Below are 24,825 nucleotides of genomic sequence, written 5' to 3'. Positions count from 1 at the left end.
ACCTCCATGACTTCAATTACTTTTACTTCAAAATCTGGCTTTTATTCCTGTTGGAAATATACTCGTGATCCTGCAATTAATAATTATTTCTTGTCTTCTTACGTATAAATGCAGTGTTTTTTACTGTGCTGTGGTATGGTAGGAACACCAATTTTGTTAGGAATCTTCAGTGTAAGACCACAGTGTAAGACACAGTATAAGACCACTGTGTTAATCAGAGAACTCAAGAATGATGGCAAATAAATCACAGATATTCTTTCCTTCTATGTCCATTGTGTCATAGCCAGTAGAAAGGCAAACATGTCTGCAGTAATTGCATCCAATATCTGTTTTTTAGAGCTGTGAGATACTGCAAAATAGCTGAATAGCAGTGTCTAACATCTGTGGCAGGCTGGAACTTGCATCAGGATGCCTTTCATTTAACCATGTTTGCACTGCTATATTTGAGATAGACTGATTGGCCAAGCAGTAATATGGGAATAGGTCCATATCCAGACTGGAATTCAGATGTCTAAGGTGACATTCTAATGACAATTTAAGTGTTCAGGGTGTAAGACTTCAGAGTATTTTGTAGCCAGACCCATCTGGCTCTTAAGGCACCTAAATTTCTTGAATATCTCATCTTTTGGCATCAACATTCATGTTTCTCTTCCAATAAAATGAGCCCTGAACATTATCAGCTGTACTCAGAGTTGCCACCATAGCAACAATATGGCCCAAAGGGTTCACAATTCTTACCTTGGGGGTGGGCTTTTACCATCCCTGGTAAGACTGTCCTCAGGTAAATTACGTTCTAGCTCAATCATTTGTCTGCTGACTTTTGTGCTGCTCTTGTCTCCTTAAAACTCTATTGACTCACCTCAACCAAACAAAAGAAATTCTGTCCTAGCTTTGTCCGTACCTTTAGGATTCAGGTTTGTTCCCAAAAGAGTCTGTGATGCAGCCTTAGGTCACTGCCCAGCAAAAAGAAAGTAAAGATATTTCACTCTCTTCTGCTCCACCGGAGGACTGCATAAACGGGCATTTCCCCTTCACTTGCCTTACATTTTACAGACAAGAAAGAGAGACTTCCTCCTAAGAGTGGAAGGGACTAAAGACCCCACATTTAGCAGTGACTACTCCAGCATTTTATCTGAGCACACTCCTTAGGTTGGTGCTCTCATCCAGATGCAGACACAAAAATATTAGACCTTAATTTTAACTAGCTCACAATACCTGTACCCTTCTGAAGTTTTTTCTTTCTTGTGGAGATTTGTTTTGGTTTCTTTTTTTGAGGGGGAGCTGGATTGTTGTTTGGCTGCTTTTTATTTCCATGGGAAGAAGCTGAGTCACCTGCAGATTAGAAATATAAAGCAAAAAACTTAATTTTTCCACAAAACTTTTTCCCATTTATGGGAGCTATACACAGGAAATTGGACCAGAAAATTTAAAAATATTCATGACAGCATATACAAAATTACTATTTTGATCTGCTTGCAAACAATGTCTTTTTTAAATGGTGTACATTTTAAAATCTTGTAAGGGGACATTTAAAATCACAACAAATAAGAAGGGCAATTAAATATTGGTTAAATTTGGTAGGTTTATCTTATGGAAATTTGTTACATTTTTTTTTTTTTCCTTGGGAATCTGATTTACCTTTAGACATTTGTATTATGCTGCTGCAAGATTCTAAAGGAGCAATGTTGTAATGTCAGTAACACATACCCATTGTACAGGGCATTTGACTCTACAGTAATACACTATTGGAAATACTTGCAGTTTCCATCAGCCCTGGAGTTTGTCCAGCCTACAGTTGAAATTGTTGTATTGGGCACAAGTTTCTTAGACTCCAGGGGCCTTCCCCAGCAATGCTTAGCTAAACCCTGAATCTGAAACACCAAAATTGTCCTCTGGACATGCCATCCTTTTTTAGGCCCACTCAAGACAGTATCCTAGAAGATCCTTGTAACTTACAGAAATGTCTACTATATGCTATAAAACCAGTTTTCTAAAAGACTTTTTTTCATTCTGTTATCCATATTTTGATTGTTTTGACAGGAAAAAAAAACTTTGTGGGAAGGAAGGCTAAGTGATCATCACAGAGACTTTGAAAATGCTAAGAATGAATGATAAAACATGCTATCTCTCAAGATTTGCTTAATATTTTAGTCTTCAATTCCTCATGTGTTTGAAATTATTATTTTTTTAATAACAGTGCTTCTTCTAGCTCATAAGGAATTTTAAAAACATGTTAAGCATAAATTGTGGTTTCTACACACTAATCCTTCCATCAAACATATTCTATTTCATAAGTTTTTATGTCATATTCATCTCATTAAATCACTTCCTAAATAAAATCTGAAGGAATGTGCTTAACATGCGCCATATGTTTGTTTCTTCAATGCCTCTCCCATTGGGAAGGATGAGTACAGTGAAATATCTTTCTTCTCATATTATTTAATTAGACACATACAAACTATTCTGAACAGCTGTAGCAGAAAGAAAAAATAAAATAAAAGATTTTTCCCTGATATAAGTTTGTAAAATCGGTTTTAATCTGTTTTACATTATTCAGTGTCCAGTCTGTCCCTGTGTGAGGTGTGTTTCCTGCATGGGTGAGATGTGTTGCTCTTGTCAGTGATAAACAAGGTGACCACAGCTCACTACGGAATTATGGGTACAATTTGGTTTATACCATTTTAATATATAGACATATATATTAAAATAGAGACATATAATACATAACTATTTGTATTTCTTTACAGTAGATAGAATCAACAGCAAAGTTTCAAATGTTATGTCTTTCAGAACATAACCTCCATGAACTGCAAGAATTTGGACTGTCTATTTCTGCAGCAATCAGTCTACACTTAAATCTTCAAAAAAGGTACAGGCAAAATACTTAGTTCTTTTAAGAGCCAAGTATTACACTGTTTAGAAAAGGATTCCCAGATTCAAAAATAAAGTTTAAGCAAGCTGGCATGTGGTGCTTTAGTTACCTGCTACTCTCTAGTTAAAGTCAATAATTTCTTTCCCCAAGTAACCCAACACCAGATACCTAAGTTTAATTTTATTAGGTGGAAAATATCATGCATCCAAGTAATATTTTCTCAGTGGTTTTATCTTACCATTCTGTTTCTTCTTCATCAATTTCAGGGACTGATCCTTAAGCTAAATATTAAAAAGAAAACCTTGAGTATTTTATGAAAGGTGGTGACACAGGAAGTTTAAAGAAAGAAATATAGAAACTGAAAGTAAGAGTTTGACAATCCACCAGCTAGAATTACTTAATTTCTTCAAACAGCTTTCTTTTTCTCTGTCCTTAGACTTAGACCCAGCCTACAGGGGAAATCAAAGAATTCTCACAGCTGACAAATTTGTCTTCACTGATGCCTGTGGACAGAAAATGGGTTGGAATTGGACACATCACTGAAATAGGCTAGCATCCTTCCATGGCTCATGTCCAAATGGCTATTTGAACAAGGACAGAGAATTGTAAAAACTGTTTCTATGAGAATAGGCTTCATGATATTAGGCTGAGTTTGATTTCCCTTTGCATTTGTTTGTCTCTAGTTTTGATTTATTGCACATTTATTTCTTCAGCACCAGAAACTGCTTTTACTTTCTATATGTCAGCATTGTTGTCGCTGGTTAATGGTTGGTCTCAAGCATTGCACATTTTTTCATTTACTAAAATGAAACTAAAACTAAGGATTTTAAAATTGCAATTTTAGCTTTCCATTCCTTACTCAGAATAGTAATTTTCAATCTAATCTGTAGATCTGTAGCCCTACAAAAAATAATATTAAATATATGTAGACTTAAATTTATTTTAGATCAACATCTTCCCTAGAACAATGCTAGGCAGCGCAGAAAAAAGTATTTCTAAAGCCACAGCTTTGATTACTTTAGTTTAATCTTATAGTTTAATCTTATAGTTATACGTTAATACAATGAAAAATTATTGTTTTCTTCACTTTAAATTGCAGTTCTCTGAAAACTAGTAATTTTGTCCTGTTTTGTCAGGTTTTCCCAATAGTACTTCTCTTTGCTACTTTATTAACATAAATTAATACATTAATTTAATAACATTAAATTAATTAAATTTAATGTTATTAAATTAATATATTAATTTAATAACATTAAATTTAATTAATTTAATGTTAATAAATTAATTTATTCACATAGCTACCTTATTCATTCTGTTTGCTGAACTTGCATAGTCATCTCTCTCCCTGCTATGCCACTTTACCTGTTCAAATTTACTATAACCTGGATTTATCAGTTTACCTTTACTACTCTCATTTTCCATCTGTTTTGATTGGTTGCCAAAAATCACATCTTTAGATCATTGCAATCCAGCCACTGGTATTTAATTCAAACACTTTTCTTTGTTTAAGCAGTTGATCGACAATATTAGACACCAGAAATTAGCTCCTACTTTGTTTTTCACAATTATTCTCTGTTCCTGCCATTTTCTGATTGTAATCTGACTGCTGCTAATTATTTACTGTGAATCACTTATCATTCTTTCCAAATATCTATTTGTCCCCAATTTTTTGCATTTTGCTTTTTTGTTTGCATTGAACTTTCTTTAGTATCTACTCCAAAACCTTTGCTTCTGTATTTTTATGGATCCTTACCAAAAAACTCTTTTATTTACTATGATAAATACTGATTGTAAAGGAGGTTACTTTCTTTGCTGTCTGCTTTACAGGAAAATAGGATGAGTGATACAATGAGTATTATCTGACATCAAAGGTGGGTTCTTTTAAATATATATAAATACATGTATATAAACACATGAACGAAAGTTGATAAGAAGAAGCAGCCAGTGTCTTTTCAGTGGTGCCCAGAGACTGGACCAGAGGCAATGGAGCACTTAGCATCCCCCTCTTTGGAGATACTCAAAAGCTATCTGACTCAACATCTTCTTGGGCTACCAGCTCTGGGAAGTCCTGCTTGAATAGGGGGTTAGATCAGCTGGCCTCCAGAAGTACTTCCAACATCAGTGCTTTTGTGACTACGTGATCAACAGATATTAATTAATCCTGTAGAATCCCTCAAATACAGGACTTTCATGAGCAAACTTTCTCCCTTCCCTAAAACTTATAATTCTTCCCTGTGAAAAATACTGCTCACTAATCACATCTCATTTCCAGTTTATTTTTCATCCTATGTTTCATTTTCTGTCTGACTTGTTTGAAATACTTAAGAAATATTCATCATCTGAAAATATTGGTTTTGTCCTTTTTTTTTTAATAGCATAAAAGTCAGGCTGCTGGAAATCAAGTGGAACACAGAGAATGTGACAAGAGTTATCCACCTTTTTATGCACAGTCAGTATTTCAGATATCAAATTATATTCCCTTTCTACTTAATTCTCTTTCCCCTTTAGCCCATTGGACTTGGTTGTTTGAAGGTCTGTGCTTTAAATGCCTTCTTTCTTGACAATGAAATAATACAGATTGCATTGGGTATTATAAAACATGATATCTGGCAAATTGCATTTTAATAGTTTGAAGGAAAGTAATGTAATTTCTCAGCGTTCCTAGGCTGTCAAGAAAGAAGAAGGAATGAGTGGAATTTAACTACAGCAATGGTAGAAAGCTATGTTTGATTTAAATATGCTTTGAGAAGTTTTCGTTTATGATGCCAAACTCCACAGTGCATGTAGACTATAAATGAGAACAGGAATATTGTTTTTCTGAGTCTGATGGACAAGAACAGCCTTGATAAATTCCAAAGAAGAGTTTTATACAAAGTGATGCTAGTCAATTTGTTTGTAGGTAATAGTGTTGGATTATGTTTGACACTTTCTGATTGAGCTTTGTCAGTAGTCAGATAGTAATGGGAGGAAACCTCAGTCAAAAAATTTATGTTAATACAGTAGCAAAGAGAGGTATTATTGGGAAAACCTGACAAAACAGGACAAAATTACTAGTTGTCAGAGAATTGCAATTTAAAGTGAAGGATACAATAATTTTTCATTGTATTAATGTATAGCTATAAGATTCAAATACTGAGTTTCTGCTCATTGTTTTTGCTTGCACACAGTGTGCTCCAAAACAGCACTGAAATATAAGACAAAACTAAATTGTGAAAGCATATAAATGTTTTTTCATACTCTTAATATTTACCATTTGAAATTGCTCTCTCTCCCATATTTGTATCCAAATATGCAAACTTTAGTATCTGCCTGTGATTACTTTCAAATTTTTTCTTTAATTGATGGAATAGAACATCATAAAATAAAATCTTGTGATGTATGGTAATGACAAATCATTATGCCATTAGTAATTTAATACAGCTGTCATATTTTCATTCAAACTTAGAAAAAATAATACCAGGCACCACATGAGGGATACTTTATAAAAGGTTAAAATGTTGATAGTATTTTAAATAGAGGCTCTGTGACCTAGAAAGGGGCAGATAATCTTCACTTCAGGTATTATGGGAAGCTATAACAAAGCCACATTCTTTCTGTATTGCACTGGCAGGATTTTAGAATGAATTCTACTGTTGGCCAGCTCTCTGCACACTAACTCACTCCTAGCAGTATTATTTTGAAGACTTAAAATCTCTGAGCAGCTTCAAAAAACTTTTTTATCTTACATTAGTCCTTGCTGTCATTCTTTTACTCCTATGTGGCTCCATCAATGAAAAAATGGTCTGATGGTAAAACATAGAAGTGTTCAGTCTTCAGCTACTGACATCCTTGGTGTTTGCAAATCCAGTCTGGTTAGAAATGGGTGACTTTCAACAAATGAAGAGTGACACTTTCTTTTCACTTGCTCTTTGCTATAGCACAAAGCACTTGTTTTCATTCCTAGTTTTATCCTTTAGCCATCAAAATTGTCAGTTCAACATTATCAGTTAATGGAAAAACAATTTTCTCCAATTTATCTCTGAGTGATGTTTTCTTGTTCATCTAAAGATTGTTCATCTAAACAGACAATGTTTGGGCACAAAGATAGCCTGCAAGCATAACAGGTATGGGTAAATGATTGAAAACCTTTTTTGAACATTTGTGCTATGAAAATCTTTCTTTCAGGAAACGATTGGGTAAAAAAGTATCTAGACACTTTGCTATGGTTTCCTCTCAAAATAAATTAGTTGAAGCTCTTGGAATCTCTCTCAAAAAAAAATCTCTCAAAATTACCAACTCCCTTATTTGATGGTACTATGACTTCTACTCTGATGGTCTTAACATGTACCTTTTCCCATTCTTTCCTTCACTAAATCTCTCTTTCACTCTTTTAGTCAGAAACAATAACCTTCATGGCCCTCAAAAAACTTGAATATATTCCCAAGAATTCTTTCAAACAGCTGACACCCAACTCTAAGGAACTTTCAGTACAGTCTTGGTTTACCCTGTTTCTGTTCAATGGAAAAAAAATAGCACTGGTTGTCCAAAAAGACAAGAAAAGATAAAAGCTTCATTTCAGAAGAGTACTTGGAGAAAGACTCCTGCATCAACACCAGTATTAAAAGACAAATAGACAGAATCATAATATTCAGTCTCTCTTTTGACAGATATATTTTTCATGGCTTAGCTGCATATTTAGGTGTGCATTTGACTGATTGACATTAGCTATTTGCAGAAGCAGGAAGAAAAATAATGAATCATTCTGAAATGAGGTTTGTAAAGGCCAAGTTCCTTCTGATCTTAAAACTATTAAACATGAGCCAAGACCTGGCTTACCTAGTTCTCCTCAACTTTCATGCCAGTCTGGTTTCAAAAGGTTTGTGAAAATGGCTCCTTTTGCCAGTGAGAAGCAAGAACCTTTGAAAATATAAAACAGATGAAAGATGCAGATGTTACAACACACACAAGACTTCCAAGATACAGGAATGCTCTTAGGCCAAAATTCCTATGAGTAAAAGGGCATTGTCCACAGGAACAGATCTTATCTGTCCTCAAGACTCACCAGTTTCTGTCCAAGTTAAGTATTTTTAAAGCAATTTTCTGCTGATAGTAAATATTTCAGATCAGAATATATGTTTATGCAGCTCATGAATGTGTAGCATACGGTTATGGCAAACTAGAAGCTTCTTTAAAAATGAACAAACATAATTTTTAGGGTGTTCTACTTGCTTAATATGTTGCAGAGTGCAGACAAACTGAAATGTGGGTTTGAGAGTAAAAAGATGGAGCAACTGTAGAATCAGATCCATTACTTAAAATGTGGAATTTAAAAAAAAATACTTCTAAGGGAGAAGCATATGCAAGCTTCCTGTTGCTTTTAATACATTCTCTCTTGGTAGGAACTGCAAGCACCCATGGTGTGCTGTGATTCTGCTGCCTCCCTCAGTAGATCTCCCTCTCCAAGAATTTTCCCCTAACAATTTCTTCTTTATGCCAGATAAGTTGACCTAACACAGTTTGTTTCATCTTAATGGGGTGCAATGATATGGCTAACAAAAAAAAAAAAAAGAAATTAAAAAAAAAAAGGAAAAGAGTGCTGTTCCAAGTTCTAATATGAACAGATTTCAATAACAGCCTTAGCCAAAAGATCATCCATATCAGCTGATGGAAGAGTGCTTCCTATGGACATGAAGAGTAACTTTGCCTTCCTTTGGACGACTGTGCACTGAAGTATTGTGTTCCTACTGGTAAGCAAAAGCTTCAAAACAGTCAGTGAAAACTTATCAAGTGAGAAAATGCCTGCAGTCCTGCATACTGAAGTCATCATAAATTTGTAGATCTCAGGCAGAAACAAAGCTTTGCTTTTAAAAAAATATTTTTCAGTGGGGATATGAGAAAAATCTAAGAGGTTTAAAGACGTAACAGAGAATGTGGAATGTGTCTTCTGAAAAACTCTTATGTGATCACTAAAAATCTCTGTGAAAACTAAGGAAGGAGGGAGAGGCAGAAAATTAACAACTCATTTTTGATATTCAACTCCATAAAGACTTAGTTTATCATGTGGTTTGGCTACATATTTTACTACATTTAAAATTGTCTTTTAAATGTCTTTGTTTTCTGTGGAGATTAATTTTGATAAGGATTGTATGACATACCAAAGTAGGGAAAGGCCAAGAAAGGAAAAGAGGAAAGGAAATAATTTTTGAGATGGAATACAGATCTGTCCAAACCAGAAGAAGAACTTAATGAAAAGCAGAGATAATGAAATACTGAGGGCATTGTAGTGACTGAGAACTCTGAGAGTAGCTATTTGATGTTAGAAAGTTAATAGTATGATATCGTTTGTAAGGAGGCAGAATACAGGGTTGTGGCGAAGAAACCTTTTATGTTTCCAGTGCACTGGGGAAAATGGGCCACAGTTAATCTGTTTGTCTGTACACACGAGTTTGTAAAGGTGACCAGCTGAGCTGGTAGACATTTAATGAAGGCTTTCTGCAGAGGAAGAAGGGTGCAGGTAGTGGAAAAGTCCTTAAGTCATACAAACCACAGAAAAAGCCTTGAAAAGATTCACAGGCGCCATAGAGCCACACAGAAAATTTTGATAAAAGTAGAAGAGAGGAAAAGACAGACATGCTTTTTACCAGACAGTATTCCATTGTATTTGCAAAATTAACAAGCTCAAAATGGACAGGTCTCCATGATTCTGCAGAAGCTGGGACTCTACACCCTTGAGAACACTCAAGCTGAAGGAATATTTCAAAACAATGCAGAAAGAGAAACAGAAGAAAGAAGCTAGAACTGGAGGCTCTAGTTTAATATTTCCACCTTTCTGGTTTTATCTTTAAATACAGTTGTTCAGAAAAATTCTGCAAAACCTAGCTTTCTGAACATTCTGCTCTCCATCTGACATTCAGTCCAGAGGTATACCATGAGTGTTCAGGAGAATATGGAATGGTTCTGGGAAAATTTATTTCGGCACTTATAGTTTTTATTTTTAAAAATCAAATTTTTTTATTGATTGCATTTGGTATGAAATAAGATAGGAAATGGAAACACTTTAAAAAAGTGTAGGAAATGCTTTTCTGCCTTCCAGCTGGTGTGTCTATAACAAATCAATTGCTATTTAAGCTGAGATTCAGGCAAATTTATGTGAAGACCAGCATGATATTCCAAGGGTGTAAAATGAACACAGAAGAAAAGGCTCTCTCACAGCTATGAGCACTAACCCTTAAATGATGGAAGAAGGTCAGTGACAAATTTTTGGAAGGTGTCCTGCAGGTACGATGTTCTTCAGCTTTTCTCTTCCCATTCAACATATTTGCAGAAAACACATTGCTTCTTTCTAGTAGGAAAAAAAAAGATAAAAAAACAAACCCTCCTTTTTCTTATTTTCTTTCTGCACAAAGAACAAGCAGAGTTAACTGCAAGTATAAAAAAGTATAAATCTCTTTTTTATTTTTGTACGAGACAGCAAGACAGCAAATGACTCCCATTTGCTGCAAAAATGACAGCACTGTGGGCCAAATGGACTCCAACACAATATTGATTAGGACTATTATAGCCCATCAAGGAATAAATGGGACAGCAATTTCAAAAATGCTCATGTAGTTTATGTGATAGAAAGAGAAAGACAAATTATTTGACACAGAAACAGCCAAAGCAACTGGCATTGCAGATGAAAATTATGGAAATTAATATGGATATGATATAGCCAAGGAAACTATGAAAAAGATATTTACAAATAATTTCACTTAGTTAATTTATTGTTTTATAAATATTTGTGTGAGAATTAATTAATACAATTCAGAATCAAATGTTTTTAGAGATTCTGTCCAAACAGCTAAAATATTCCCAGCTCCTCCAGAGCTATGTGAACACTAATGTCTTCTCTTTTCATGAGCACTTCATCCTACAGAGAATGTAAAAATCATCAGAAATATTACAATGCTTCCTGAATTGCCTCAGCCTCTCCTCTTCTAAAAAATATTGTGATTGTTGTGCAGAGAGCTAGGGATTACATGGTGCTGCTCCTCTGCTCCATCCTCAGGAGTTCCTCCCCGGCTGGTTGGGCCACCCAGCCTTGACTCCAGCCTGGGCTCAGGGGACTGCTGGGCTGGGGCAGAGGTGGCAGTAGGTTGGAAGTGCCCAACACTTTGTGTCAGGAGCCCAGAGCTGTAAGTGGTCATCAGTTGTACAAGCCCTGGCCGAGGTCTTTTTCCAGCAGTAGGCTGAACTTACAGCTCAGAAGTTGGTGTTGCCCACAAGATGATTCTGGTTAAATCCAGCGGCAGAAAGCAGCCATGCTTACAATGTGAGGCAGGATATTTCTTGCAGAGCTGGCACCAGTAATGTGCTCTTGACTGTTTTTTACTCTTTCTTTGAACTCTTACCTTATTTGCATCAGAGCTTTGAAAACTGTTTTTTGTTACAGGCTTTTTCATTTCTACATAGTTCATCTGTAATCAGAGGCTGTAAATTACTTTTCTATTCTTTCTGGTGCTTCTGTGCCACTCTGCTTTGGGTATCAATGCAAACTACAGCTGCTTCACTTCTTCACACCTTTCCTCCAGAATTCCCTACAAGAAGGTATTGTTGCCACTATGAAGTACTTTGTACCATCTGAGATCAGCAGCTTATATGTTTTTGTTCAGTAGTGTTAAGGTGTCATAAGGCTTGAACAAAGTACATAAATAGCTATTCCAATTTAACAAAAGTCTTGGCATCGTTTATTTCTCTCTAGTTATTATTTCATCCATTTCCAGCACACTACTAATTCTCTGAAGTAGTATGGAAGTTTGCATGTAACAAAATACTGTATTCATCAAGAGCTTTGTCCATTAATATTGTACTTTCCTGTGTAACCATCAGTACTTGTCCTGCTCCATAGGTGTAAATTATTGGAGATGATTGGACTCTGAGCTATTGCTGTTCATCATCTCACAGAACACAGTTTGACTTTGTTTTCAGCAGGACTGCTGTAGAAAATAAAAAAAAAAAATTTTCAGATCACATTTTCTATCCACGAAATTAAATAGAATTTTAAGATACATACTATTTTTTATATAAAAACAATGCTGCTATTAGCTTCTTTTCCTTCAAATCAATACAAGTCACGCAATATAACCAGCTAAGAGCTGAAGATACAATCTGAGAGGTACCGGGCTTTGTATCCTCTTAGAGATGAGATAAAAATCAATAGCATTTGGAACTAAAAACACAAGCAGTACTTAGGAAAGGACAGTCAGTAAAGAACAAACCAGAGGTTATCTTACAGCTATAGCAAAGGTTTGTTGGATCTCCTTAGATTAGCTGAGACAACACTACTGCTAAGCTCCTATTTTACGAATATCCAGAGAGCAGACAGCTTGTTTGGATTGCAGCACACAGAAATAAATGCACACAGGCTTTTGGACCCTTTTAAAGATAACAACCTTCTTATACTGTTGCTTGAAAATTATAAAGGAAGCTAAATATTGGTCCAGTAATTTTGAATGAGAGGAGTAATTTCAATTAATAAGGAGGATTGCATTCAAATGACACAGGGTATGTTACAGAGGCATTTTAGAGCAATGCAATTAGTTATATCTAAAGGGAGCTAAGTTTTGGCAATATGACTGAGACACAAAATCTACTCCATGGGTAGGCACAGAAGGTCAAGGAGGTAGTCAATTTTCTTTGCCTAAATTAAATTTTGATGAATGCTCTATAAGAAGCTTCTACTAGAGTAAAGACTGGTGATCCCACTCCAGAAAGCCATGTCAGTGTCTCTGGGTGACAAACACATGGAGTGCTGTGAGCACGGCAATTGCCTCTCCCTGCATGGTCCGGAGCATGCCGAAGGGTGACTGCAGCTGGGCTACAGGAGGTGGCAAGGGGTTCAGCCAGTTTAGGTTTGGCACTAATACACAGGATTTTAGGTGAGAGGATAGGGATGTGCTGTTCACAAACCCCCTTAGAGCAGCTAGGCTACACAGTATTGCTGAGATGTGCCCTCCACCAGGATGGACACAATTCCCTCTTAAATCCTGCATGACTGCAGGATTTAAGCAGACTCATTGCAGGTGATTGTTCAGCAACAGATTTGTTCCCTCGTGATCTTCCATAGTTTTGTTGTATTTGAAGGACAGAGTTAAAAGTAACCCTTAAGAGACTTTAAATAGCTATTAACACTTCTTCAGGATATTAATGATGGGTGTTGTGCATTTTGGAATGAATAAACCAGAGCTGGAATCAACAGCTTTACAGCCAAGGTTCCAAGTAACCAAATCTGAATTTAAATTTGGACTGACCTTCAAAGCTAGTCTTGCTTTGAGTGTAGTTTGGATCAGATGGCCTCTAGAGGACCTTTCCAAAGTAAACTATTAATTCTTTTAAATGCAGTTTCTGGGTGGTAAAAGGATTATACTATTTTACTATACATTTTATATATCTTTAGTGTCAAGTTTAGTAATTCCTGGCTCAGTTAGAAAAGTTTCTGTGGTTAACTAAGAACTGGCTGGAGAGCTATCCCAGGCTTTTCATAAACAGAGCAGACAGTTCGAGTCTCTAATAGACACATTTTTTTTTCCTCACAGCTGCTATTCCAGGTATTAGAAAGAATTGTAATTCATTAAAGTGTTAAAAAATAGAAAAGAAAGTTTTTAATAGTATTATTTTTTTCTAGTGTCTAGTATATTAAAACTAGTCTGTAGTTTAATAATTGTTTCTCCCTCAAGGAAACACCTGCATTTCATCTGATGTCATAAATTTACTAGTTTTCCAGTTGCTCATGATGAATTCAGAGGGAATAGGAGGGGCAAAAAAAGAATATTCTAAAGAATGTCTTTATAGAATGCAAAAAATAATCTTATCATTTCATCATATAAATAAGAAGTTACATAAACTTTCCCTTTTTTCTTCTTTTTTCATATCTGATTGTCTTCAAGAAGCAATTAATTTACTAATTCTTCCCATCACCCTCAGCTTAAAGATGTCCTTCCTCTAATTCTGAACTTTTCAGGAAAAGTAGGGACTTTGCTCTTTAACTCAAACATAGACTGAAAACCCTTTGGTTTTGTGAATTTAATCAAAAACCCACTTTGACCCACTGAATTTCTTCTTGCTCTCATTGCTTCCTTGCTAAATTGAATGGCTTTGTCTGGGTGTGAGACTCATCTGCTGGTTTCCTTTCTCATGCCTAATCAATCACTGCCTGGCTGTAAATGCTGAGAGTGGCACGTGTATCCATCATTCTGCTGGTGCTTAACTACATGGGCTCTGAACTGCTGGAGGAAGAAAACAAGTGACATCCAAGTAATAAATATTTTATGGTTTTTGCCTTTGACAAATATTAATTACCTTTACAACAGTTCGCTCTCTAGTTTATGGTATCTCCAACCTGGGGTCAGGTCTTTTTTCAGAGTGAAGCAGGGTGAAACTCCACTCAACTTTCAACAAGATTTAATTAAATGAATGCTTGGGGGACAGATGGGATGCAAGACATGATTATGAATTACAATATTTTACTGGTCAATTTAAAATCATAAGCAATGCTCTCAATTTTTCATGGTTCTGTTCTGGTCTTTGCAAACAAAAAAAAGAAAATGGTGCACCTCATGAAAAACCATGAAGAAATCCCTACTCTTCCTATCATACATGCTTCCTTGGCCTGCCACATTCCACTCACTAGATTGCATGTTTGTTGGACTTGACAAGAAGTTTTTCTGTCTGTTATAATTTTAACTCATTTTCTATCACATGATAATAAAAAGAATATTCATAATCTGGACTGCAGAGTCAGTTCTTTCACAAACTTAATTTGCATGATTAAATTAGTGTGTGAATTTTGCCTGGAATAAGATTACAAGCACTAGGTCATCATATGTTATACATTTGCAATCACAACTTCTTACTCAAATAAATTGTTATGTTTGTAAGCAATTCTAGCCAGTGGTGCAAGAGGAAGTATCTGATTGATGAAATAATTTCATTTGTAATTGCCATATATCCTGTTTGGAGAAGTACTGCTTATTTTTGTTGAGTATCATCCTAATTATTTGATTTATTTCTATCTCTCCAAGCATTAGTAATCTTTTCAACTTTGGAAAGTCGCCCCATAATTATCCCCCAAGGTCAATGTAGATTGTAGTATTGAAAACTCTGAATAGTTCTGAGCCTAGAATGTCACTTAAAGAACCTTCTGAAATATGACTTTTCATCTTTGGGTCTTTAAGATTCCTTTTTCAAATAATTTCATATTCTTCTGGCCAGTAAATCTTCAATTTTCATATGTTTGACTTTGTGAAACAGCAAAAAATCTTGCAGACGTTAATAATCCATAGTTGTGTTGTTATAAATTATTATAAATTAAAATTATGAAGTTTTATATGATTCATCATTTTTATAATTCACTAAGGATATTATTTTTCTTTATCAAAGAAAATAATTAAGTCCTTTTAAGTTTTTAACTCTGAAGACAAGAAATTTACTTGAGCAATCAATTGTTCTGTTGAAGACTGTCTCCATTCATGGAATGTCCTTGTATACTATAGATTGGCCACTTTAAAGAATTACTTTAGACTGAATCAATCTTTTATATGTTTTTTTCAGTGAACTAACTCTAAAATTTAGCTGTTTCTTGGATGTGATTTGTGAAATGTATCAGGTGATCTCATTAGGGCTGCCTCACTGGACAAGCCTTCAGGTTTTTCTGGCATGCGTACCTGACAAAACATTTGTTTTCTCAGCGACCATAATGCAAAGCTCCTTTCCCTCCTGTAGGCATATAGTCACCTTTTCTTTTTTCTCACTGTACTCATTCAGCAAGCAAACACTTTTTCTCCATGCACCTTATGCTGTGGTAGAAGTTTTCCCATCAGCCTTCCTAGCAGATGGTTTTTCCTCTGCAGCACTTATGATTTTTTGGACACCAAGATTTGCTGAATCTCTTGGCACCCTCCCTTTCACTGCACTATTAGTGCAGCAAATATTACTGGTGGTCATATTCCTTCCTTCTTCCCTCTTCCATCACTATTTTTTAAAATCAAAACCGCATTTGGTCTGAATCTTATAACTGCAGACAGAAAATGTGCTCTCTGCCAGAACTGGAAGAAATGCTAGCCCTCTCATAAAAAAATAGTGGCTTATTTTCAGTTTTGCTCAGTACTGGAATAAAATCAACAAAAAGAATATTCCCATAAAATGTAAGAAAATGTTTGGTTCTTTACTCCCCTAGAGCCTCTCTATACTCTACCTATTTGTTCCCTCAACATGACATGCGTTTTTTGTTCATGTATTTCTTACGTCTTTGCTTTTATCTTTGCCAACACAAAACATTTATTAGTTCTACTAAAAATAACAAATGTAAGATTTTAGCTCAGCACAAAATGTTTTCCTCTCCCCTGAGAAAGAGCACAGCTCTCTTACTGTTTTCCCACAAAAAGAGTTCCCTTCTGGGACTTCTTTCTGGCTGGTGATGTGTAGATTTACAATGTACCATATATGAAGCTATCATCAGCCTGTATTTGGAAGAAAAGAGGTTATCCTTGGAAGAAGGAAGCTCAGTCCCCTTTGTGTTCCAGTGATGCTGGGAGAGGCAGGGTCATGGCAACTCTCCTTGCTCTGGGAAGGGCTGTGCAGATTGCAGTCTCACAGGAAATCCTCCTCAACAACAGGATGAAGACAAATTCTCCCCTTGCAACTCTCCCTCCTTTCCACTGTACATACAGTGGCACCAAAGTGTGGAAATGAGATGAAAAGCAGAACACATATGAGCCAGACTTACAGAAAACCTCCATGGTATGAAATGTGCAAGGCTCAAATATTAAAATAAGTTTGTTGTGTACTACTTACTATGAAGTGAAATAAATGAATTGAGCAGAAATTATTGCTCCTCTGACACTTTCATAAGGGCTAAATCCTTGGAAAACACATTTAGGGTTGCTGTTTGGTATTGTTGCACTTTCCTCACTTCACAAATGAGGACCCAGGGTCATTCCAGCCTGTGTTATTCAGAGGGATTCTTCCTGTGTAAATGACAGCAGGGAAGTGTAGATGAAAAGCACACACCTAAAGCTCACACTAACACTGAATCAGAATGCGGGTAGATTGCACATAAGGGTATGGGAGCTGGGAGGTCTGCATTTCCTGCAGTTTAGCTACAGCCTGAAAGCAAAATGTATAGTTTCAAAGAAACTTTGTCTTACTTGTCTCCAGAGGTCCTTCCCAACCAAATAATCCTGTAATTCTGTGAAGGTGTATAGAACAGCCAGCTGGAAAGTACACAGAATAAAATGAGACTTTCATTTCAATTCTCTTGCCTGCCAAGTAGCTTAGAGACTCAGCTTCTTGATTTCTTTCTTCATTCTTAGACATAATTAATATTTTAATTATTTAGAGAAAAAATGAACAAACAGAACAGCTCCAATAATGGACTGTTAGCAACACACTGGAAGACATTCAAGAGCCTGGTGTTCATCTCCCAATTCATAGGAGATATAGGTCAACTTTTTTACTTTTAATAAGGCACAGTGATGATCTAAGCCCAGAATGATACTGCAAACATTGTTTTATTGCATTAAAAAAAAACACATAGCCATCCCAGAAACTTTTATTCTGCAGCTGTTCCTTTCTGTAGGTAACATATCCTTTCAACATGCCAATCATCACTTGAAAATATCACCTATGCACAGGCAAAAGCCACCAGAACTTAAAACTCTGCAAGGACTTAATGAATGTTAGTGATGCCTCAGGGCTGCATTTTGACATTAGTTTCAAGCTGGGTCTGGATGCCGTGTGTAAATTCCTGCAGTAAATCTGCAGCACAGTAAAGAACATGACCCAGATGTGTCAGATCTTAAGTGGACACCCTTCCTTCTGAGTCATCCTTCCCACTTGGAAAGAGGAGACTTTGTCCTCCACAAACCTTGACGAGGAAAGAATGGCAAAATGTACCACTCACAAGTAACTTTTACCAGGGTTCTTAGTTTTCCTTTGAAACACTTAACTCTGAGTCACAATAACACAAAGTCATATTGTTCTGAGAAGAAATGGCTTATATTAAAGGGCATTTTCTTCCACATTTTGCAACCATGTCTTTTTTCCAGCTGTGAACAGAAACCAAATTTTCCTGCTTGTCTCATGAGGTTTTGGATGATACAGACTGCTTTGTAAACAGCTGTTCCAGTGCCCGGTGGATTGAGTGAATTTGGAGGTACTTCAGTGGCAATATCTGCATTTAGAATAAGAAAATTCCATCCAAATTCTTTAAGGCAAAACTGAGAATGAAAAAGAAGTCCAGCTCAGAGAATGGAAATAAATAATTTTCTGTGGTAGCCACATTACAGCTGTTGCAAATGCAGCACAATTAAAGTCTAAATTAGAATTTTCCATACTTATACTTTATTTTCATTAGGATTTATGTTTTCTCTGCTGAGTTTAAGTAGATACACATGTATGGAATGAAAATATTTTGTTCAGCTGATTTTCCTGGCATATTTGTTTAGTCTGCTGAAGGTTCTCCAGCAGCCTCTCTGAAGTTAAAAGAAGGGAAGTAATTATTAACAAAGGTCCTTTTTTTCCAATTTTTTTTGTTTTTCTAGAGCAACTTGAATAATTATAATGTAATTTACTTTGTCACCTACTTCATTGTTTGGTTTCCCTGATGGTTTGTACCTCTGGAGCCTTTGGCCTTTGTGAGTTCTTGTGAGCAGTAGTGGCAGCCTGGTTTTGCTTACACAATATTCTAGCTAAACAGAACAAAGCAGAAACTCTTTCTCTGTTCCTCATTTTGCTATTGCTTCATTATCTACAGAGTTTGGGGAAAACAAGAGCTCTCCATCACTTGCAACGTGGGAAACTTCCATTTCTTCACACCCCTTACTGAGTATACCTACATCTGCAGCTGCATTCCCCTGAAGAGAAGCGGAAATAGCATATAAAATGAAGAAAACAGACTTGCCTCTTGTTTATATTCCCACAACATATGCTTCATGCTACACATAGGATGGAAATAGAAGATCAGGCAGCAAAAGAGCTAATTCCTAAGAGAAGATTTGTGCCATTACATCACTGAAAATCTGGACAGTCAGCAGGACAATGCTGAGGTTTCTGGCCTCTACTCTTGGCTACCCTATAAGCACTCTGTCTCTTCCCCAGTGAAAAGCAGTCCAAGTTGGCTTAGTTACAAGAGGAACATTTTGCACGCAAAGATTTTGCTCCCATCTGTGCCCCAGTTTGTCCTCGAGCCAAGTACCTGGTGCACAGCTGACCCAAACCACCTTGAGCAACCAGCATCAGCCTAACCAAAGGCTAGTCTTTATTTTTCAGTAGTCAGGCTGGTGACATGAGAACATTAGCCCCCTCATTTACTCTCAGCTTTACTTCCTACTTCAGCTGTCTCCCTTAATATGACACATCAGCCAGAAGGCACAGATTTAATCCCAGAGCTCTTACCCTCTTCCTGTTCTATGAATAACTTCTCATCTCTAGGAAATGCAACATAATGTGCATTACCTTGAATTCTTTGTCTTGGCATTGACACAAGGTGGGAAGAGTTGAGAAATAAATATTTACACTGGTTCATATAAGACACCTTTGGAGAATAGTCTTCCCGGGATGTCTGCATGCAGTATGACAGGCTAAAAGGCAGATGAGTGGAGGAACCTCTTGTAGGTGCCCTGAACAGCCCCCTGTGATACCTGTAAGCTCTTTGTGGCTCTAGACCTATGCAGATGAATCCCAAAAGTACATTTAATTACATTTAAAATTGGAAATTAAATGTAAAATTCCTCTTGTGTTCATCATGAGTAACAGATCCCACATGCACATAGCCACACCAGTGTCTCGTCCTTTAACTGGCCTTCTCTGTCTCCTTCTGTGGCATTGAGTAAAGACATAGAATATTACTTACCTGGCAGGTTTAGGTGATCTGAAGTCAACCTGAAAAGTCCTGCCTTTAAAGCACCAAGAAGATTTTAGCTAGACTCTTCTCTAACAAATAAAGTTGTCGTGTTTTTGTTTTTAATGTATTCATTAGCAGAAGTCCAGCTCTGAAGCAAAAGTAAGTTCTAAGATACTCTCTGTATTGAGAAAAAGCACTTTAAATCAGCCTGAGGCTTCCTGCTTGCACAGCTAGCATCGTGCTCAGCTGGTACCTGTGGGAAAGTACCTCCAAAGAGGCTAATTAGGGGCTATCTGAGTGGAGGCTGCATGGTGCCCCAGAGTACTCTCCCAGACAAATCTACAGAGTGGATGGTTGAATTCAAATGTCCTCCAAAGTGCCAAAAACCAATTAGTGCTGGATGTCAGCACAAACAGCTATGAAACACTTGTCAGAGTGCAATGGGATTTTTTCCCACAGATCCTAGCAGCACTAAATCTGCTTAAAATGTTAATCATATAAAGTAAAAAGTAAGCCAGGCTGCTCTGAGCCCTTCTGTTAACCCCCATGTATGGTACATATGGACAATATCCCATTAAAACAGCCTTGGCAGAGCACAAAGTGTAGTTTTAACCTTGCACTATACCAAAAAGTCCCCTAACCATGTGGAGAAACAGAAAGTGTCAGACTTAAACACCACTTTTCAGAAAAGCCACTCAGAAGTGTGACTCACTAGTTAATTAACCTCTTTTCCATGTTTGGGGGGAAATTGTAAGCAAAAAAGCAGAAAAAACAGTAAGGTGTAACAACAGGTTTTTTATCATTAGAAAAGAGACAAAGCATTTGCTACTGAGTTCCCTGCTGTAATAAAAAACACAATTTGGAGACTGATGTGACCTCTGAAAGGGGGAAGTCTTTTCCATCTAAGTCAACGAAGCATATTGCACTCAAATTGTGACCTGGCTTCTGTTTTGTGGTGTAATAGCACACTTTGCAGTCAACGAAGAGAAGCCCATTTAGTGTCAGTCAGTCCCTCTCAGATATTATGTATAAAACTCACATGAAAGGATCCTAAATAAGACAGATAAAGTCAAAAGGAATATATAAGTTTAGTTCATCAGTTGTCTGAGCAACTGCCTTAAATCAGAAAATCTTATATGATGAAAATCAATTTACTGTAACATCTACTACAGGTTATAGTCTGGGTTATTTTGCTGTTCAGCAGGAAACATTGCTGGTGTTCAAAAAAATAGGAATTTTTCCTATTATTTCTTAGATCATTAGACAAAGGAGATAAATGTAATCAGTAGGTTTCCATAAATTTTCTCTGGCTCCTTTTACTTTGGTGATGGTTTTAAGGTGATATTCCTATATTGCAGAATTTACAGTGAAACAGCAGGTAACATTTCATGATGCTGTCAGTCAGCTTCTTCCTTGGCTTTCCTGATTGCTTACTTGAAAAAGGGCAGAGTGCTTAGACAGCAAAAGAACTGAAGGCAAACCATAGAATTGTGCTTAGCTTTCCTTGTTTCATTTGAAGATAATTTACTTCCTGGTTCCATAGTTTCAGAAAAGAGAGAACATCTGTTCAGGACTCCCCAAGATTGGCATGTGAGCTGCTGCTGCTGTCCTTTGTTTGTGCAGTGTTGGCAGCTTCTTCAGTTTGTGTTCTTTCAGGGGGATACAGGTGCTCCATGTCAGGATACTTCCAATTTCAAGTCTTTCCTGTATTCATTGCTTTTTCTCAGGTATTTATACAGGTCAATTACTTTTTGACAGAAGTTCAGGTTCTGTTTCAAGTTAGTCCAAATATACATGTTTTTATACATAAGTAATTCCAAATTAAGTGTTTGATTTTTTTTTTTACAGTTCTTAAAGCAATTTTTTCACATAGGCAGTCCCCACAAACATACATCCAGTTCTTAAAAATCCAGAAGAGGAGAGTATTGCCTATCATATTTTTAAAGGTCTGCTGCATAAATAATGCTCGATAGCTATCTAATCCTCAAATGAATAAAAATATTCTCTATTAAAGCAGGTTTTCATTTAACAAATTTGAAAATGTTAATGCAATATTAACACTCGTAACAACTACAAAAAATATATTAATAAAGATTTGATAGTCCAAAAAAACTTTTAAAAAGGTGGATATAGTTTCTTTTAAAATTTTCCTTGAATCTTCATTTTGTTTGTGAAAATAAGCATTATCTTTTGAGAGTATTCTGAACTCTTAGGTAAGACTCAAACTGAATTTTCCTTCTGTTTCAGAAAGAGACATGGGAGAATGGAAAAAGAAGACTTTTCCCTCTTAGGTTGGGATGGCATTGAAAATCTGAGCACTGGCCTTTTGGAATTCCCTGAAAGTTATTTTTTATTTCTTTTCCTTCTTCTTTTTTATTCATTAAGAAGGTAGAGAGTCTTTTCAGAGGAGTTTCTTCCATTTAATTTAATTTAAGATTTTGCCTGCTCTCAACACTTCTTCAGCAGTTATACTCAATTTACAGCTTAAAAGCCTGGTAAAACTTTCATTTTCAGGATTTGTTATAGACAGAATTCACTGTTTTCTTCTCAATGTGATGAAAATTTTTGGCTATTATACCATATAACAAATTCTGTAACTGCTTTCCATTGCCTTCAGGAGGACATAGAATTAATAAATAAGGATTTGCAGACAGGAAAGATTTCTCCTGAAATCTGCTGGCAATGGAAACATTAGCAGAGTACATGTTTTCTACAGGTTTCATTAATTACCCTGAAAAATTTGCTTCAAAAAGCAGGCATACTATAAATAAATATATACTGTTTTGTCTCAATATAATTTATAGATATATATTCCTTCAAATTTACTAAAAGTGTAGGAGAGTTTGTGGCAACCTGAGCTTAACTGAAATAATTTTTGCAATTATTTTTCAGGGAGCAATATTGAGCTTAATAATTTGCAATCTCTCTTATTTTGTGAACTCTCACAGAGCAGAGACCAGAATTTGGTTCCTTGTGAAATCTCAGCTAGGTTCCTTGGGGTTAATGTTTATGATACTGTTTTAGTGCATGACCATAGTCTGCATTGTCTGTGCCATTTCAGCTGCATCAGGGCACAAAATAGCTGATACCCAATTACTGATGAGCTACTTGGCACTTTCAGTTTTACAGAGTATGGCCCCAGGTCTTATTTACTGCACAACATCCAAATCCTGCTAAAAGTTAGAAATAATATCTTAGGCTCTTCCATTGCAGTTGTTACTGTTATCTCTGAATATTCACAGAAAAATCCTGAGAGTTTATGATTCTCACTTTTTGGCTGGAGAGCCAAGGCACAGATCCATTAAGGTAATAAAACTCATTAAATTAAAGTGGCCAGTTTGAGACTTGAGGGTCCTAAATTTTCAGAGCATCAACACTATAAAGCACTGTGTCTTTGACACCCCACACCATTGGCTTATCATTTAAAGAGTACCAGTGATGGAAACAAATGAAATCTCGTCCTCTAGAATAAATATTTATTTTGAAAGCAAGATTTTGCAAACATGATTCTTTCCAATACACACTGAAATTTCTTCTTGGTAGGAACATTGAATTTTGAGAATATCCAATGCCTAAATTGAGGTTTGATTTTTTTTATGTTGCTTCCAACATTTAAAAAGTGGATAGACTTCTTTTATGATAGTACAACCTCAAAATTAACTACTCTGTTTAAACAGTGTGAAATCACTTGTTCAATAAAAATTGACCCACCAGAAATTACCTAATCTAAGGAATATACATTGATTTGGAACAAATCTGTTTTTCAAAATCTTTGAGTCTTTTAAATAATAAAATATCCTGCAGTCTGACTTGTCACTACTTGGCACTTCTGCAACAAAACAGCATGAGCCCAGCCATACTGATACCTAACAGTGGCTAAAAAACACAACCACAGAACACCTGTGAGAAGTTTGGGTGAATGACCTGCACAGGATCACACTGATAAATTTTTGGCAGTTGTACATTTATAATCGTGTCTCTTGGATGGAATTCAACATCCTCAGCCAGGAGACCATTATTCATTCTTTTGCCCCAATTTCTTTTCCATTCTCTACACAGCTTTTAGCATTTTCTACAACCAAAGCAAGAATCCTTCAAAACAATAGGCACGTTTCATCACACACTCCTAATTCAATCCCAAAGCAGAATTTGGTGTGCAGACTGGAGTCCATGCAAAAAGTAAAAATGTAATCACAGAATTCAGATTCTTCTTATGTTGGTCATGTACAGGGATCATGTCCTCAGTGAGCCAAGGGAACATGGTTTAGATAAAACTTCTGAAAAGCAGATGGAAAAATCATTAGAAAGCTGGATCTTTAAGACCCATGGTCTGAATCTTTAAAGCAAGACAGAGTTTGGTGTGGATGAGTGCCAACTGAAGAAGGCTCAGCCAGATATAAAAATATAAAATGAGAATGCTCCAGACCCAAGTCCTTGAGACCTCATTCCATTTCAGTGCCAACCTGCATATCTCTGACTTATACTGATTCTGGTTTGATGGCATAGCCATTCCCATTTCAGCAGGGTCTCTGTCACAGGCTTTTTGTCTTTTCCACAACACTAACTGAGTATTTTGTCCTGCCCTGAGTGCTCATGGTTCCCTCCATGCTCTCAGATTTGGTGGGCAAAAAAATCTCTCATTAAAAAGTTGTTGCTACTCCAAAAAACATTTCTAGCCCTTACTCCAAAAATTAGAGTGACTGGAATATTACAAGTAAACTCATTCTTATTACACAGTATTTTTTTTCCTCTGACCTGAGTTCCAATTGTGCCAAGGTTTTCTTCTCTGAATAAGATCCTGTATGAACTTTTCAGCTTATATACAAAAAATGTATGAGCAACTTAATTGGAAGGTAATTTCAGAGCTATCCAGTGCTCCTAGCAAAATTTACACTACCTTTTTATCGTGCTCTCTGTTCCCACTTCTCAGAGCTTCCTGAAGACATATTTCTACCTTGATATATTACAAGTAATTTAACAGCAGTGAGAGAGTTGTGTTCATAAGCCATTAGCAAATGTGTGGTGTGGCGTGATGCTGATAGGCATACTGGAGATAGAATCTGGAAATTCAAAAGTTAAATTATTAAACCATGAC

At 36.2% G+C, this 24,825-nt stretch overlaps 1 long non-coding RNA gene across 4 annotated transcripts in view; it reads right to left on the bottom strand.

The window, feature by feature from the left end:
- The window catches only part of LOC113458906 (uncharacterized), a 35,223-nt gene extending 15,191 nt beyond the window's left edge, over positions 1 to 20,032 (bottom strand). The window contains exons 1-7 of one of the 4 annotated variants that reach the window (XR_012581294.1): positions 19,740 to 20,032; positions 17,035 to 17,100; positions 11,701 to 11,826; positions 10,078 to 10,189; positions 7,688 to 7,768; positions 3,111 to 3,153; positions 1,216 to 1,332 (exon numbers count right to left, since the gene is read on the bottom strand). This is a non-coding gene — a long non-coding RNA (uncharacterized LOC113458906). Of the gene's footprint in view, positions 1 to 1,215; positions 1,333 to 3,110; positions 3,154 to 7,687; positions 7,769 to 10,077; positions 10,194 to 10,794; positions 11,827 to 17,034; positions 17,101 to 19,739 lie in introns of all 4 variants that reach the window. The other 3 variants (XR_012581291.1, XR_012581292.1, XR_012581290.1) reach the window with 3 other exon arrangements.
- Between the last annotated feature and the right edge of the window lie 4,793 nt (positions 20,033 to 24,825).

This window comes from Zonotrichia albicollis, chromosome 1 (assembly GCF_047830755.1).
Source record: "Zonotrichia albicollis isolate bZonAlb1 chromosome 1, bZonAlb1.hap1, whole genome shotgun sequence".
Lineage (NCBI taxonomy): Eukaryota > Metazoa > Chordata > Aves > Passeriformes > Passerellidae > Zonotrichia > Zonotrichia albicollis.
The sequence above is the reverse complement of the archived record's forward strand: the minus strand, read 5'-3'. Positions and strand labels throughout refer to the sequence as shown.